The sequence below is a fragment of the Pan troglodytes genome, chromosome 16 (genome assembly GCF_028858775.2).
Source record: "Pan troglodytes isolate AG18354 chromosome 16, NHGRI_mPanTro3-v2.0_pri, whole genome shotgun sequence".
NCBI lineage: Eukaryota > Metazoa > Chordata > Mammalia > Primates > Hominidae > Pan > Pan troglodytes.
The window spans coordinates 49,899,403-49,918,227 of NC_072414.2; the positions used below are offsets into that span (position 1 = coordinate 49,899,403).

General features: G+C 42.0%; 1 long non-coding RNA gene across 2 annotated transcripts in view; it reads left to right on the forward strand.

The window, feature by feature from the left end:
- Nucleotides 1-4,397: 4,397 nt before the first annotated feature.
- The window catches only part of LOC107968631 (uncharacterized), a 29,614-nt gene continuing 15,186 nt past the window's right edge, over nt 4,398-18,825 (forward strand). The window contains exon 1 of one of the 2 annotated variants that reach the window (XR_001709978.4): nt 4,398-4,674. This is a non-coding gene — a long non-coding RNA (uncharacterized LOC107968631). The remainder of the gene's footprint in view (nt 4,675-18,825) is intronic. The other variant, XR_010151391.1, reaches the window with a different exon arrangement.

Genomic DNA, 18,825 nt, shown 5'->3' on the forward strand with positions numbered 1-18,825 from the left:
TGAATTCCCTTGGAGCTTTTCCTGAGAGATTTTGACAACAGTCAGGATCAGAGCAGAACAGTGCACACTTGCTGGCAGGGAAAGGAGACTGGAATGGCAGGTGGGCTGGAGGGTTGCTCTTGCCCGCCAGCACTTCAGCTATGGCCTGCAGGTTAAGCTCCTTCTGCTGTCTGGTCTGTGCCTGGCCTCAGCTGTCACCCTGTGAGAATCACAGGTTTGGCACTTGTCCCTAAGGCTTTGCTTGGCCACTGAGCAGAGACCCAGTCCCCAACATTCCCTGGGGAGGAAGAGAGAGCAGTGTTGATGTCCCCAGTCTCCAGGGGAAGAGTGGAGCCCCCAGCCACGAAGCCCCTCATCAGCTTCTCTTTCCTGGTCCACAGCCTCATCTCCCCCCAACCTACCCCCCAACTTTCTTCTCTACTTTTCTCCAAAACGGGAATTATTTTGCACATTTTCTTTCCAAGTCCAAAAATAGGAAAGAGAAGGGAACAGCTAATCTGGTCCAGCTGCTGGTTTTGCTACTTAACAAAGATATTTTTTACAGTAATTTTCTCTCTGGTTTTCCCTTACATCTGCACAAGCTCCCGCCTCCTGCCTCCCACTCCCCACACATACACACCCTTTACAAAACTACTTGCTCTAGAATCCAGAGAAAGTGTTTTCCTCAGCTGCCTGTAACTAGTATCCACCCAAAAGAAGGGGCTCCACCTTCAAAGTGCCAAGCCATCAGAGCAGCATTTTCACCTCTGCCTTGCGCACATTCTGGTCGGATCATTGCTGCTTCTTATGAGTCCAGCACATCTCACCCCAAGTGATGTCCTGGCCTTCTGGCATCACAATCTCTCTTTAGGAGAACTTTGGAGGGTAGGCAGAAGTGACAAGAAGAACCCCTAAATATGCAAGTTCAGTGAAAGGCATGCTGTAAAGTGAGTGCATTTTTTTTTGTCAATTACCATATTCCAAACTAAACTCATGCATTCATTCATTTGTCCAACCTGCAGCTTCTGAGTGCCTAATTTACATATGGCAGGCTTGGTGCTAGAATGCTGGGGTAGATGCAGACATATCCGTGCCACCTTGCTTGCCTTGGGGAAATTCATGCTGGAGGCTGGTGATAAAGGGGGTTTTAGGACTTGGTGCAAAGTCTTCTGCGTAGCCATATGATATATCGTCCAAATTGGAATCCTTCTGATGATGAAAGTTGCCTTTAACAATTATGCTGGAATGGCAGGCATGAAGTGAAACAGTCTTGAGCCAGTGGGCACAAACATCTATCTACGGGGGTAAACATGTTGCCCACATAGCCCAGGACACTGGCTTTGACTCAAGTCATTTCCAGCTGAGTTACTGTGGGAATGGAGGCACTAACTCTCGCAGGATTCCCAGGAATCCTTTTTCTGATGCATTTCCCTATCTACAGCCAAATTCATAAATAGAAAGGAGTGAGTTCTGGTCCCAGCAATGCCTCACCCCAACTTCTCATGCCACCATCCATTGCAGATGGGTAGGAGGTGGGACCACCCTTACTTTTCAAACTCCCTGCTCGCTATGTAACTCCGCAGCTATTTTTTTGTGGCATCTCAAGTCAAATATAGAAATTCAAAGGTCATAGATGGAATCTTTGTCCCTAAATCCTTCATGAGTCTACAATTTAAAAGGCTGTATTTTGTCCAAGAATGTGAACCGTTTTCAGTGCAATTTCTAAAACATTTTTTAGGAGGCAGTTGTAAAAATCACATTTGGCTAAGCAGTACTGAGGAGGAATCCTCATATCCAGATCCAGCTGACATTTCCCTGAAAAGCTTATGGGAAGGGATTTTCCTGAACAGCATAGAGGTGGATTATTTCATTTTTGGCTGAAGAGAATCTAGTGACAAGATCTTTCTCATTTTCAGGATAGAGATCCCCTATGAAGCTTTTACCTTTTTTCTCCCAGTTTCTGTTCCAGCCCTGAAAAGAGAGAGAAACTCAAAAAGAAAAGAAAATTGCATCGATAGGGATGTAACTAATGCAGCCAAGTTTTGAAAGTGGGCAATATGCCTTATCTGTCTGGGTATCTCCAACTATCAGCATCATCAACACCCAACAAATGTTTGTTGAAGGAAACATGAATAAATGAGTAAATGAACAGATGAAAAGAAATTAGATTGTTTTTCTGGGTTTGGGAGAAGCAATAAGAGGAATAAATCGCTTAAAAAGTGTACTTTAGATGACGTATCCAAAGCAAATAAGGAAGAGAAGTAGGTGCTGTGATTTCTTGGGTTGGTTATTGACTTGGGTGCCTCCACATGTCTCTGCAGACAGATGCGCTGGCCGGGGTGGAGGCATGGTGGTGCTGGCGGGTACGAGTTCAGGCTTCTTTGTATTATAGCATACACAGTTGGCCATTCTGAGAGGCTCTTGTAGGGGGCAGCTGTTGTCTTTGCCTGCCCAGAATCCCTTCTGCCTTCTATTGCTGAGAGCTCATCAGTTTTCCCTTTGTGGATCCACCCTTCACCTGCTCACAATTCATGTAATTCATTTGGGATTTAGCACACTTCCTGTCTAGTGGTGGTTACATGACCTAGATATGTCCAATCAAAATTACAATGATTGTTTTAAAGATGGGGGCATAACCCAGTCTGGCTCAGGAAGGGGGCGGTCCTTGCACTTTTACTGTAACTATGGGGAAAGAGGCATAGCTGTCATTCTGCTGCAGTTGTTAATCTGAGGGAGTGTCAGCCCACCTCTGCCAGTGGCTGTAGTTGCCACTAAATGAGAAAAGCCTGAGATGAACTAATAAATTCTCTGTCTGTTTTAAGTGAGATAGGTTAGATTTGGTTGATTTTCTCTCTCTCGTAGCTGAGAGAGTCATGACTATGGCGTGTTCTCTGTACTCTGAGGGCCTGAACCCACTCATGGGTTACTCTGGCCTTTGGTCAGGTAGTTTTGCCAACTCGCTATTGTCCACACTGGATGATGAATTCAGGGGCACCAAGTTTGGGGCCAAAGGGCTTCTGTCAAGGCTGTCACTTTGTGTTTGGGTTCCCTGAAAGGTCCCACTGAGCCCTTCTTGGTGTTGAGCCCATTGTCCTGTGAGCAGTGTATCAGCATTCTAGAATGGGCGTGCTGTCCCTTGTGAGGGCTGAGTTCCAGGTTGGCCTCAGCTGCTCCAGGAATCAGTGGCTGGACTTCATTGCTGTGGGGACCCTTGAGGTGCTATCCCCATGCCTGGGCAGCTGGTCTAGACCAGTGCTGCTCAAAGTGCCCAGCCACAATTATTTGTTGTTGATCTATGATGAGATAAGGAGCTTGCATCAGAAGGTATATCAGTGTACTGTTGACTTTATAAGGAAGTCTTGCTACAACAACAACAAGAACAACAAACCCTTAATGAATGATTATTTTACATGATTGCACAAGCTCCTTGAGGGTCATTAAAGAAATAACTCATGGACTGGCAGTGGTCTGTAGACCACACTTACAGTGGCACTGGCCTAGACCTCCCAGTTCCCACAGTTATGCAGGGGAGTTGTCATTGACCACAGCCCAGTTCCTAAATGTCATCCTCTTGTGACAGAGCAGCCGCCTCACCTTCTGAGAATGAGGGTTCTATTGCAGAGGTTTTCAACCTTGACTGTACATTGGGATCACCTGGGAAGCTTTCACAAGATGAATTCGGTCCGTAGGTATTTTGATTTGATTGGTCTGAGGCTTTTGGGACTTTTAGAAGTTACTCAGGTGACTGTACTGTGCAGCCAAGGTTGAGAATCACTGCGCTAGCTCTGGATTAGTGGTGCTTCAATGTTACTGTGTGTCTGAATCATTCAGAAAGTTTGTTTGAAATATATTTCTTAGCACCGCTGCCAGGGATCCTAGAATTTGCATTTTTCAACAAGTAGTTCAGGAAATTCTTATGTAGGTAGTTTATGAACCACAACTTTGAAGAACATTATTTTAGATGGTTGTCTGGAGAAATTACAAGGTAAACTCAAATAAGAAAAGATTTGAAGAAAGTTTTCAGTGGTTGAAATGTTGAAGCCTCAGCAAGGATCAAGTGAATTTGTTTTCTTTCCTGAGGATCTCAACTATGTTGGGCTGTCACAACAGAGAAGTGAGAAATGAGGTGTGAATAGTGTCCAGTGGACTTGAGGAATCAGCGGACAACCTTAATTATCTTGGAGTTTCCTGATCCAATATTATTAGTAGTCTGTCCTATTTCCTATTTCACATTGACATCTCTGTCTCTGAGCTCTCAAGCTAAGTTCCTCTGCACTGGCCTGAAAGGATATGCTAAATCCAATGAGCCCAAGCCAGCCTAGACCAGGCTTAGGTGTGGCCAGGAGCAGTGAGTAAATCACAATGACATTATGATGGAGCAGACGTCCCCACATCAGCCTCTGTACACATTGGGCCATGTCACTATTTGAGTAGCATCATAATGATGACAAGGGGAAGGGCATCTTTGATCAGGATGAGGTTGTTTGTACCTCCAAAGGTTCATATTGTGATCCAGGCTTTGCCCATTTGGTCCAGGAGGTTGAAAGAGAGAATGCCATTAATCTCAGCAGTAAACACATTGAAGTGAATACGGTCTCAAAATGGAGGCACACACTTTTGCCTACTTCCTTTTTGTTCATAAGGAGCACTTAGTTCCCAGAAGGGGACAAAGTCCTGGTAATCCATTCTTGTTAGGTGAGTACCTATCAGGGTTAGTGATGACTCTGAATTCATGCCCAGAATGAGGATGTTGTTCATGTTTAGAGGGACAAGGGCCCTGAGGACCAGTTCTGTGGGGGAGATCCCACTACTGAATGGTGGGCTGCTACTCCTGATTTAAAACACCTAATGCCTGACTGCTTGTTAAGGATTCTTGGAACAATATCAGAGTGGTGGATATTAGCAAAAGGTATTTTCAATGATTTCTGAAAGGAGTTTTTAATGATCTTGAGGTCCTAAATCAACTAAGCCTTAGTTTAGTTCACTTCAATTCAATATTTAATTTAGCTCTGTGGGAAGCCCCTTTTTCTCCTGAAAGTTATGTGTAATTAGGAAGTTCTAAGAATCCTGACTTCGCACAGATAGGCTCTGGTTTACTCAGGACAAACCCAATTTATGTCTATTGTGACTACATATTATTACAAATGTCCCCTTTTAATTTAAAGGGTCTGAGTTTGAGTAGCAAATTATATGGCTACTCCATATCCGTGGAGATTTTTAAAAATCAGTAAATCATCTGGGCCTGGTGGCTCACGCCTGTAATCCCAGCACTTTGGGTGGCTGAGGGGGGTGGATCACAAGATCAGGAGTTTCAGACCAGCCTGGCCAATATAGTGAAACCCTGTTTCTACTAAAAATACAAAAATTAGCCGGGCGTGGTGGCGGGTGCCTGTAGTCCCAGCTACTCAGGAGGCTGAGGCAAGAGAATTGCTTGAACCCAGGAGGCAGAGGTTGCAGTGAGCCGAGATTGTGCCACTGCACTCCAGCCTGGGTGACAGAGCGAGACTCCGTCCCCAAAAAAAAAAAAAAAAAAAAAAATTAGTAAATCAGTGAATGTACATTTCATCTTTTAAAAAAGTTTGTTTTGGCCAGGTGCAGTGGCTCACACCTGTAATCCCAGCACTTTGGGAGGCTGAGGCGGGCAGATCACGAGGCCAAGAGATTGAGACCATCCGGGCCAAAATGGTGAAACCCTGACTCTACTAAAAATACAAAAATTAGCTGGGTGTGGTGGTGCACGCCTGTAGTCCCAGCTACTCAGGAGGCTGAGGCAGGAGAATTGCTTAAATCGGGGAGGCAGAGGTTGCAGCGAGCCAAGATTGCACCACTGCACTCCAGCCTGGCAACCGAGCGAGACTCTCAAAAAAAAAAAAAAAAAAGAAAAGAAAAAGTTTGTCTTTAGTGAAGTGAGAAAACCAGGTGAGGAAATGAATGTGGGAAATAATTTGTTTAAAAATAACTATTGCAAAATTTACAGTTTTCTATATGAATTCAATAGGAATCCAGTAAAAATTTTAAGAATCCTTCAGGCAGTTTTAAAAAGTTTTGATGAAAATCGTTGATTCTTCTCTGCCTCAATGCCCTTTCACTTGAGGAATCTATACTTGCTAAAGGCCATTAGTTATTGTAAGCTGGATATGTTTTGTAAGCTGGAATGTTTTTGAATCTTACAATGAGCATCTACTACACCAGCTAAGACAGAAGAAAGTCAAATCCCTTGTTCCAGAGAGGATCCTCAGGAAATGAGGAGATATAAACAAAATGTTCTGCCACAAAACTATTGTCCCTCAAGCAGTCCCTGATCCAAAAAAGCTGTGTATGTCAGCATTGAGCAGGACCTGCAGAGTTGCTGAAACCTGCCGCCTAGACTCATCTTCCTTGTTGGGTCATCACTCGGCTCAGTTTCTAGCTCATGTCTAGGTCAAACCCATGTAGTGTGGGGAATGATGACTGTGACAGCAGCTTACATATCAGTAGGGAATACTTGTCTTCTTTGGTGTGCCGGGTGCTTCTAAGAGGTCTGGAAATGTGGCTGGGTGCATCACATCATCATCATTTTCCTCATGAACAAACTTAACTACCACTTAGTTGAGTGTCCACCGTATGCCAAAAACTATTCCACATACTATGCATGGCAACTTATCCACGCTTTACCGTATGAAGAGATACCATTTTTATCTCCATGTGGCAGGTAAAGAAGCCAAGCACCAGGGCACAGAGAGGGTAAAGGACTTGCCCAAGTTCACACAAGTAGTAAGAGGTGAGGCCAGGGTTTAAAATGAGCACGTGCGAGAGAGAGCCTGTGCCCTGACCTTTTTCTGTACCACCACTCTTCGTGTGTGACAACCTGGATGACAAATAGGCATTTCTCCTGACACCATTTCCCTCTCTGGCTACTTCTCTCTTTCCCTTTATAGCCAATTCCTCATGTTTCTCAAACAACATGAGTATACTTTCTATCTCCGGTTTCCCTCCTCCCGTCTCTCTTGAATTCCCTCCAATCAAGCATTCACACCACCACTCCATTAAAATTGTATTATCAAAATAATCCGTGGTCTCCATGTTGATAGAGCCAATGGGGAATTCGCAGTTCTTATCTTCCTTGGTGAGTCATTAGCTAACAAGTTGATCACTCCTATCTCACTGTAAAACTCTCTTCACTGGCTGCCAGTGCACTACATTCCCTCATCTCCTGGCCATTCTGCTTCAGTCTCTGAGTCAGTACCTTCTCATCTCCCTGACATCCCAATATTGGGTGTTTTAAAGCTCAGTTTCTGGAATTCCTTTCTTGTGTAGCCACAGTCTCTGGGATTTCATTCCATTTCATAGTTCTCAATATCTGTATGTTGTAGCATTTATATCTCCAACTTGTTTTTCTTTCTTTAGCTCTAAATAGTAATAATATCAGCTGGCATCCAACAAGCTTCACATGTCTGAAACTGAGTTCCTGTTTGCAATTCAACAACACCCTGCAAAAAAAAAAAAAAAAAAAAAAAAAAAAAAAAAAAAAAAAAAGCTTAATTTGACTCTAGTCTTGCCCGTTTCACCTTCACCACACTCACTGCTGCTCCTTCATTCAAGCTCTCATCACCTCTTGTCTGGATTATTATAATAGCTTCTTAATTTGTCTTCCTGCTTCTACCCTTGTTCCCTTTCAGTCTATTCTCAACATAGCAATCAGAAAGGTCCTGTTTAAATGTGAGTTAGATCATGTTACTGCTCTGCTCAAAATAATGCAGTGGTTTTCCATTGCACAGAGTGGCAGATTGAATTTTCCAAAAGACAATTGCAATGATATTTCCTAGCCCACGTGCTCTTCTTATAATATGACTTTAGATAAATGCGATTTGTATTCTGTCTCTTTAATCTGGACAGCCTCACAACTATGGCAAAAGTGATAAAAGTAACTTTCAAGGCTAGATCATTGCAAGACAAGGCAACATAGCTTCTACCTGGTTCTATGAAGACATTTGCCTTTGGCTCCCTGAGCCTGCATCCAAGAAGTCGAAGTACCATGCTATGAGGAAGCTCAGGTCATAGAAAGAGGCCATGTGTAGATGCTGTAGCTGAGAATTACAGCTGAGGTCCCATACAACAGCCAGAGTAAACTACAGCCGTGTGAGAGAAGGTGTCTCCAAAAATTTTAATCACTAACCATCAGCCCTCAGCCTCTGAGTCTTCTCAGTTGAGGCCCCAAACATTGTGGAAACATCATGGAACAGAGACAAGCCATCCTTACTATGCCTTGTTTGAATTCCTGACTCACAGAATCCATAAGCACAGTAAAGTGGTTGTCATAAACATTAAATTTTGGGGTGGTTTGTTATGCAGTAAAGGTAACTGAAACATTGGGTTAAAACCCAAAGTCCTTACAGTAGCTACAATGTCTCCATGATCTGGCTCTTTGTTGTGACTCTGATTTCATCTCCTACAAATCTCCACTTCTATTCCAGCCATCCTGGCCTGCTTGCTAGTTCTTAAATACACCACGCAAACACTGGCTTCAGGGTATTTACGTTTGTCATTCTCACTGCCTAGAGATTTCTGCCCCAGTTATCTTCAAACACAATCTCTCATCTCCATCCCTGGTGTGATTGCCAGTCTCCAAGATGGCTCCAATGATAGCTGCCTCCTGACATCATGCTAGGGCATAGTACCCTCCCACACTGAACAGGATTGATATGTGTAGCCAGTGAGAAGTGGCAGATCAACAGAATATGACTTCTAATGCTCGGTCACAAAATATGCCGCTGCTTCCTCTTTGCCCTCTTGGGTCACTAATTGTGGGGGAAGCCAGCTGCCATGTTGTGAGGAGATACAAGCAGTTCTATGGAGAGGCCCATGTGATAAGGAACTGAGGTCTCCTCCCAATAACCATGAGAGTAAGATGTCTTAGAAGTTGAGTCTCCATCCACAGTCAGGCCTTCAGATGACTGTAGCCCCAGCTGACTTCTTGACTGCAGCCTCAGGAAGGACTCAACCCAGGACCATCCAGCAAGCTGCTCCTTAATTCATGACCCACAGAAATTGTGAAATCACAGTGTTGTTTTAAACCACTAAACTCTGGGATGATTCATTACTCAGAAAAAGATAATACACTTAGCTACTTATTTAACAGTATAATCTCTCTCTTCCCAACAATCTCTATCCCCCTTTCCTGATTTACTTTCTTCCACTGTACTTGTTACCATCTAATATACTACTAAATATTTAACTTATTTATCTTAATTACTGACCCTGCCCCCTATAGTAATACAAGTTCTAGGAGGATAGACATTTTTGCCTGTTTTATTCATTGTAAATCCCCAGTACCAGGCATATAGCCAGCACTCAATAAATATCTGTTAAATGGCTAAATCTCACATGCCACTCTGATTGATTGTTAATGGCTACTGGAAACGCTGTGTTAATAAGAATTGCCTGACCATAGTGAGAAGAGTGCTGCAATCAATTAGTGATGACTGCTGTGGGTGTGGAAGAAGCAGTGGCATTATGCTTGCTATGTATTTGCCTTCCTTGCTGTATCTCTGCATCCTTTCTTCAGGCAACAGTTTATACCCAGTTACCCTGTAACAATGATAACAGAGCCTATGTTTTGTCAAGGGCTGCAGATAAAGCAACTCACCTTACAATTTAACATTCAAACATTTCGGGATGTATTTATCTCCTGCTGTTAATTCAAATGCCAAGATTCAATCTGTCCGTTGCCTCTTAATTATCTTCTGAGGAGGCAAAGAATCACTGGTTACCATTATCTTTGAAATGGCTCCTCATAAAACACAGAAAATGAACATTAAGACATGAAAGCTACAAGGCTCACAATGCGGGAATTTTAACCTTGAAAACTGTCCAACAGTAGAATTACGAGTTTATGTAGGAGTTTGAGAAGTAATTTGCCAAGTGGGCAAAAAAGTTATACAGCCCATGAGAATAACACCATCCTGTCTATGAATCTCAAGATGGAATGTAACATTTGTGAACATCAAATCTGCAGTGTTCTCGTGAACCTAGTGGTCCAGTTTGAAAACATTACCCTCATTTATTCGTTCAAAAATATTTTCTCACCACCTACTATGTTCTTGACATTGCCATCAATACTGGGAATTCCACAGGGGATTAAACAGAATCCTTGCCTCATCTTACATCTTACAGTCATTCCTCAATGTAGTCCTGCTTACACCACTTAGAGAGTCAGAATCCAAGCACCTACGAGATTTCTGTGTTCAGCATCAGCTTTGTTCCTCATCACAAGGAATAGAATATATTAGAGTAGGAGAACACATGCAGTTTTGCTCAACCTGCCAGTTTTTTTATTGGTTGTCCTTAAATCCAGAGATTTTTTTTTTTCATGAAACAAGAGACAGAATTTCAGGTCCATCCTCCAAGTCCAGGTATTGCTTTCACAGGATTCTGGGGTTTTTTGGTTGTTGTTATAAGGGGCCTTGCTGAGAATGAGCTGGTTGTGGTTGGTGTATGTAGAGATGCGCTGTCTACACACTTACAAGAGCTGATGGATGATGCCCCTGCACTATCCAAGATTGTGGATGTCTTTAAGGTAACAAGTGTCCATGTTGTTCCTTGAGAGCCTGGAGAAATCTGGTGTGGGAAATGTAGGACTCTGGGTGTGGGGGGACTGTTCGAGACCCTTGCTCAGTCTGGATGCATCATGAGCATGAGAGGCAGTTCTGAATGGGTTCAGTTTTTAATTTACCAGCCATAAGATACTGGAACATCCATTAGGCAGTGGGAAATACAATTGATCAGTCATTTAGCAGCCCATCATTCGTAATGGTGACAAGTTGACATACAGAGACTACATATTAAAAAAGCAGGGTTGAGGGTGGAGTTCTGGGGCATATCAATGTTTCACATTATCTCATTTGATCCTCACCACAACCATTGTGGTAGGCACAATGGAGATTACTTGGAGTCTCATTTTACACATGAGGGATGAAGAGCTCTGAGAAATTGGGGTTTTCCTGAGGGCTCACAGAACAGAGTCAGGAATAGGCCTCATGGGGTCTTTTTCTGCAACACTACTACTCTGTGACATGGTCTTCTAGAGAGAAATAAAGTACTGGTATTATTGGGCTTCTGTTCTTTCTGCATTTTTGATGATCACTCAGTCAACTCCCTCCTAACATGAGAGTGGAAGAAAAGTTGGCAGCAGCTTTCGTTTCCTTAGTATGCTGTGGATGGAACACAAGAACACAAGTCTGAGCATCCTTGATGACTCCCATCATCACCCTGCCTGTAGCTGACTGCCCTCCATCTCCAGATGAACTTCTCTTTGTTCCCACTAAAATCAGAGCCAAAGAAATGAAGCTAAAACTCTGATAGTTTGTGTGTTTTTGTAACACAGTGGTCCAGATAAAGATGAACAGATTTAAGCAACATCAAATTTTTAGTAAAGCTAACAGTAATTTCTCCTTTGCAAATGCCAAGCTTCACCTTTATGTGCCTTGAAATTCTTTGGCAACACACTTAATCTTGGGGAATCTGAGTTTATTAGAGGAATGTAGGGAGGAAGCAGGCTACATGCCCTCCCAGCTTAGATTTAGATTTAGCCAGAAGAATGTCTGCACTTCTTTGCTAGAGGTGTTACAACTATGAGACTCAGTGATGCTTTGAGTCTCTCCCTGGTCTATGTGGGGTGAGGAGTTAGGTGCTTTCTTTGCTCTGTTTTAGGGAAATGACCAAGCAGGTCCTAAATTATAGTGCTTTTTGAGAGGTATGAACTTATTCCATGCTACTTATATCTGCCAACAAACTCCAGGAACTTCAAGGGAACAAGATTAGTTCAAAGCACTCCTTAGAATATCCAGTGGAAAGCACTGGGACTGGTTTTCATTCGTTGAGCATTACCCAAGGCAGTGTGCCCTAAGAAGAAGTGTACCCTATGAACAGAATAGTAGAAACTATCCCTATCATGTTATCAAGCAATTTATCTTGGCACTGTGCTTAGAATGCCATTTAACGTTTGCAAAGTAGGTGGTATCATTTTCTCCATTTTACAGATGAGAAAACTGTATCAGTGGTACCATACAACTTGCTGAGGATTGCCAATCTAGGAAGTGAGTCAAAGAGTGACTCCAGGGTTGGAAACATTCTTCTCCCATATAGCACTTCTTTGCCTAGATAAGGATTCTGTTCTGGGGCCTGCAGATCTCTGGTAGGAGTTCATTTCAAATACAGCTGGCTGCTTTCTGAGCCATCCTCCTCTCCTGTATGGGACTGATGCAGCCCCTGATCACACTGTGGTGCAATGAGATTGAAGGACTGGCAAAAAAAAATGTGAACAAGGGTGCCAGAGTTAGCAAATAAAAATATAGGATTCCTAATTATATTTGAATTTCAGAGGAACAACAGATTATTTCTTAGTATAAGTATATCCCAAATAGTGCATGGAACATACTTATACCAAAAATTGCTGTTGTTTGAAATTGAAACTTACTGGGCATCCTGTATTTTGTCTGGAACCATGAGAGGGGAGTGATGGTCTCCTGTGGGGGCCTCCATTCCCACCTTCTGCCAGCTCAGGCCTGGGCTCTGACCTCCCTCCCTCTCAGCTTGGCTCTTAACCCAGCCCTCCCCATTCCCAAATTTCTCGAATCTCCAGACTCCCTTTTCATTGATGCCACTTCCCAAGCCCAGTGGAAGAGTTACCCAGAGTTCTCAGAGTTTTCGGCTTCCTTTTGTTGGCCTTCAAAATAAGCATACGTGCTCGCTTCTCTTTATGGGTTTTTCAAGAACATGAACAGGGGTGGTAACAGGAGTAATAAGCATGGAAAAATCACAGAGCTTCCAAAATGATTACAAAGGTCTCTTGGTATTTATTTCCTGCTTTCTTGGCACCCCTACCTGCACCCCCGCACCTCCCCCCACCTCCATCCCTAGTATTTAACTGGTTCTAGAAGTCTCCCTAGGGAGGTGCCAGAAGTCCCTCAGTTTCACAGGCTGCAGACTACCTCCTTTCATTGCAAGAGTGAGACTCATTCATCAGTCATCTCCCTCCTCCTCCCCTTTAACTGAAAAGCCAAATTCTGCCTTTACCCCACACCACTGCTCTGCAGTAAAGCTGTTGCCAGAGGAGAGATGCCCCTTCTGCAGTAACCCACCTTCAAGTTTGAGTATCATTCATCTCAGAAAACAGAGCAAATGCCCTTCTCTCACCACCATTTTGGGTCCTTCTTCTCTTCAAGCCCCAAGTCCAGGGTAACTACAAACATGTTTCTTCCTCTGACCCTCTCTCAATTCTCCATGTACCATCTATGAGCCTGACCCTCCTGTACTAGTCAAGGTTCTCTAAATGGACAGAACTAATAGGATAGATATATATATGAAGGGGAGTTTATTGGGAGAATTGACTCACACGATCACAAGGTGATCCCACAGTAGGCCATCTGCAAGCTGAGGAGCCAGGAAGCCAGTCCGAGTCCCAAAACTTCACAAGTAGGGAAGCCGACAGCGCAGCCTTCAGTCTGTGGCTGAAGGCCGGAGAGCCCCTGGCCAACCACTGGTGTAAGTCCAAGAGTCCAAAAGCTGAAGAACTTGGAGTCTGATGTTCGAGAACAGCAAGCATCCAGTACAGGAGAAAGATGAAGGCCGGAAGATTTAGCAAGTCTGCTAATTCCATGTTCTTCTGCCTGTTTTATTTGCTGCACTGGCAGCTGATTAGGCGGTGCCCACCCAGACTGAGGGTGGGTCTGCCTCTCCCAGTCCACTGACTGAAATGTTAATCTCCTTTGGCAACACCCTCACAGACACACTCAGGAACAATACTTTGCATCCTTCAATCAAATCAACTTGGCACTCAGTATTAACCATCACACCTTCCTACACAGCTATTAAATAGTATTACGACCTTCCATTTGTGTTGATGTCTGCTGGCCTGGTTTCACCCTTTGCTAGGCGCTTGAGGATAATGATCATCTCCTGGAAGCCACTGGCAGATCCTGGACCACAGAATTTGGGGGTGGCTGGGTGGGGAGTAGATTGTACAGTGTATTTTAAAAATTAGTTGACGTTTAAAATTTCCACATGATTATAACCCATGTCTCTGGCTTTTCAGAAGATCTGGTGCCCCTAGGCCCTGATTCCTGCAAGGTAAGGCTGCCCTTATTACATGGTACCTACATTCCCTGGATCTCCATCTCCCTCCTCCGGTTACCTGCAAGGCCCCTGCAGAGACTGACAGCCTTTCACTAGAGAATTCCAGGCCTCAAACACCCTGATGGCAGACTATCAATGAACTCGTGATAAACACATAATATAACAGGCTAAGAACCAGGCAAAATTATAGCATTTTTAAAAATGAGTAGTTACCACACTGCTACAGAAAACCATTTATTTTCATTGTCGACTGGAAATATAAATTCGAGGAAGATTAAGATATATGCATATGGTTATTTTGATTGTTCTTTAGAGGTTTAAAATCAATTTAGTACTATAAAATATAGTCTTATTGTAAAAGTATTTTTCATTAAATGTAAAGGAAAGCTTATTGATAAATAGCTGTAAATTTGCTCATTGAATTTACAAGATATTTGTAATGTTATTAATGGAGGTACAACCTGCTGAACTGCATGGAATCCAGCGTCTCTTCATTTTTGCAATATATGAGTAATAGGCCAAAAACATTGAGAAATAGCACATGGAATTTTATGTTTCCTCTGTGAAGACTCAGAAGAAAGGAACATGTTCACTAGTGTTGAGATTAAAACACCGTAAGCAAAGACAATATAAGAACCCTGCAATGCTCCCAGAGGTGGAAACGTATCTTGTGCTTACTTTGGAGAACATAACTGCCTGTCTTCAGAATTCAGGAGTTGCAGTCATCTGAAACTTGATCATTTTACTTAAAAAAGTACCCTATTGGATAACTTAAGAAATATATTTTCATTCAAGCATTCAACAAATATTTTGGGAAACAAAGCTTCCCTAAAATATATTTATCACATAAATATATTCAAAATATTAACATTTCTATCATACAAGTATTATATTCATCAGTATAAAGTATATCTTAATGCAGAAGTATTTTCTGTCTTCTTATTTTTCTCAGAAAAATCACAGGATTTTACACACTTGTCCAAATTTGACATATATTAATTAGAAGGAAATCATAGAACTATGCGATCACAGGTTTAAAACTTTGAAGTATTTTGGAGATCATCCTGACCTAATTTTGCAGATGAAGAAGCTGAGGCCAGAGAAAGATTTATTAGGCCAAAATCTCATGGCCAGATGGTAGAAGAATGGGCATGAATTCTGGGCAACATCTCTTGGTTTACTCCCCTTTCTAACATACCAGTTTACCTCCTTAGAAAATGCAAAATGACATTGAAGGCCCTCTCTAGAAAAAGTCAGGAAGGCATATAGTACATTTAAAAGGTTCTCATAAAAGGATGAAAACACAATGTCTTTACTTGAAGAAAGAAAAAATATGTCCATTTATATGACTAGAACAATACATGCCCCCATGTTAACCCTGGTCGTTGTTAAGATGAGAATATAAGCTCCATGAGAATAGCAATTTTTATATTTTTGCTCACTGAAGATTTCCCCACAACAATAACAATTTGGGGACATAGTATGTATTCAAGGAATAGGATACACGGATGTGCCAGTTTTCCCAGGACAGCGCCATTTATGGCTGTTGTCCAGGAGGCTGATCCCTTAGGGCTCCTTTCATTCTCCATTGCGTCACTTTATTATTAAATATTTTTGAAAAAATATAAAGGATGAGGTTATGGATTTGTTTTTATTTTCTTTGATTTGCGTGCACCTTCTAAATCTTGTACAATGAACATGCATATTTGTGTAATGGGAAAAAGTTTATTTTTATTTATTTTTTTAATACTTTAAGTACTGGGGTACAAGTGCAGTATGTGCAGGTTTGTTACATAGGTATACAGGTGCCATGGTGGTTTGCTGCACCCATCAACCAGTCATTTACCTTAGGTGTTTCTCCTAATGCTATCCCTTCCCTAGCTCCCTACCCCCACCCCCCGCCCCCGACAGGCCCCAGTGTGTGATATTCCCCACCCTGTGTCCATGTGTTCTCATTGTTCAGTTCTCACCTGTGAGTGAGAACATGTGTTTGGTTTTCTGATCTTGAGTTAGTTTGCTGAGAATGATGGTCTCCAGCTTCATCCATGTCCCTGCAAAGGACATGAACTCATCCTTTTTTATGGTTGCATGGTATTCCATGGTGTATATGTACCACATTTTCTTTATCCAGTCTATCATTGATGGATATTTGGGTTGGTTCCAAGTCTTTGCTGTTGTGAACAGTGCCACAATAAACATACGTGTGCATGAGTCTCTCTGGTAGAATGATTTATAATCCTTTGGGTATATACCCAGCAATGGGATAGCTGGGTCAAATGGTATTTCTGGTTCTAGATCCTTCAGGAATCACCACACTGTCTTCCACAATGGTTGAACTAATATACACTCCCACCAACAGTGTAAAAGCGTTCCTATTTCTCCACATCCTCTTCAGTATCTGTTGTTTCTTGACTTTTTAATGATTGCCATTCTAACTGGCATCTCATTGTGGTTTTGATTTGCATTTCTCTAATGACCAGTGATGATAAGCATTTTTTCATATGTCTGTTGGCTGCATAAATGTCTTCTTTTGAGAAGTGTCTGTTCATATCCTTTGCCCACTCTTTGATGGGGTTGTTTGTTGTTTTCTTGTAAATGTGTTTAAGTTCTTTGTAGATTCTGGATATTAGCCCTTTGTCAGATGGATAGATTGCAAAAATTTTCTCACATTCTGTAGGCTGCCTGTTCACTCTGATGATAGTTTCTTTTGCTGTGCGGAATCTCGTTAGTTTAATTAGATCTGGTTTGTCAATTGTGGCTTTTGTTGCCATTGCTTTTGGTGTTTTAGTCATGAAGTCTTTGCCCATGCCTATGTCCTGAATGGTATTGCCTAGGTTTTCTTCTAGGGTTTTTATGGTTTTAGGTCTTACATTTAAGTCTTTAATCCATCTTAAGTTAATTTTTGTATAAGGTGTAAGGTAGGGACCCAGTTTCAGTTTTCTGCCTATGGCTAGCCAGTTTTCCCAACACCATTTATTAAATAGAGAATCCTTTCCCCATTGCTTGTTTTTGTCAGGTTTGTCAAAGATCAGATGGTTGTAGATGTGTGGTGTTATTTCTGAGGCCTCTATTCTGTTCCATTGGTCTATATATCTGTTTTGGTAGCAGTACCATGCTGTTTTGATTACTGTAGCCTTGTAGTATAGTTTGAAGTCAAGTAGCATGACGCCTCCAGCTTTGTTCTTTTTGCTTAGGATTGTTTTGGCTGTGCAGGTTCTTTTTTGGTTCCATATAAGATTTAAAGTAGTTTTTTCCAATTCTCTGAAAGTCAGTGGTAGCTTGATGGGGATAGCATTGAATCTACAAATTACTTTGGGCAGTATGGCCATTTTCATAATATTTATTCTTCCTATCCATCAGCATGGAATGTCTTTCCGTTTGTTGTTTCCTCTCTTATTTCCTTGAGCAGTAGTTCGTAGTTCTCCTTGAAGAAGTCCTTCACAACCCTTGTAAGATGTATCCCTGGGTATTTTATTCTCTTTGTAGCAATTGTGAATGGGAGTTCACTCATGACTTGGCTCCCGGTTTGTCTACTATTGGTGTATAGGAATGCTTGTCATTTTTGCACATTGATTTTGTATCATGAGACTTCGCTGAAGTTGCTTATCAGCTTAAGGAGATTTGGGGCTGAGATGATGGGGTTTTCTAAATATACAATCATGTCATCTGCAAACAGAGACAATTTGACTTCCTCTCTTCCTATTTCAATACCCTTTATTTCTTCCTCTTGCCTGATTGCCCTGGACAGAATTTCCAATACTGTGTTGAATAGGAGTGGTGAGAGAGGGCATCCTTGTCTTGTGGCAGTTTTCAAAAGGAATGCTTCCAGTTTTTGCCCATTCAGTATGATATTGGCTGTGGGTTTGTCATAAATAGCTCTTATTATTTTGAGATACATTCCATCGATACCTAGTTTATTGAGAGTTTTTAGCATGAAGGGCTGTTGAATTTTGTTGAAGGCCTTTTCTGTATCTATTGAGATAATCATGTGGATTTCATCATTGGTTCTGTTTATGTCATGGATAACGTTTATTGATTTGTGTATGTTGAGCCAGCCTTGCATCCCGGGGGTGAAGCTGACTTGATCATGGTGGATAAGCTTTTTGATGTGCTGCTGGATTGGGTTTGCCGGTACTTTATTGAGAATTTTCGCATTGATGTTCATCAGGGATATTGGCCTAAAATTTTCTTTTTTTTTTCTTGTGTCTCTGCCAGGTTTTCGTATTAGGATGATGCTGGCCTCATAAAATGAGTTAGCATTCCCTCTTTTTCTGTTGTCTGGAATAGTTTCAGAAGGAATGCTACTAGCTCCTCTTGGTAACTTTGGTAGAATTCGGCTGTGAATCCGTCTGGTCCTGGACTTTTTTTTGGTTGGTAGGCTATTAATTATTGCCTCAATTTCAGAGCCTGTTATTGGTCTATTCAGGGATTCAAATTCTTCCTGGTTTAGTCTTGGGAGGGTGTATGTGTCCAGGAATTTATCCATTTCTTCTAGATTTTCCAGTGTATTTGCGTAGAGGTGTTTATAGTATTCTCTGCTGGTAGTTTGTATTTCTGTGGGATCGGTGGTGATATCCCCTTTATCATTTTTTTCTTGCATCTATTTCATCTTCTCTCTTGTATTTATTAGCCTGGCTAGTGGTCTATTTTGTTGATCTTTTCAAAAAAAAAACAGCTCCTGGATTCATTTTTTTAAAAAGGGTTTTTTTTTTTTTAATTTTAAAGCTTAAAATT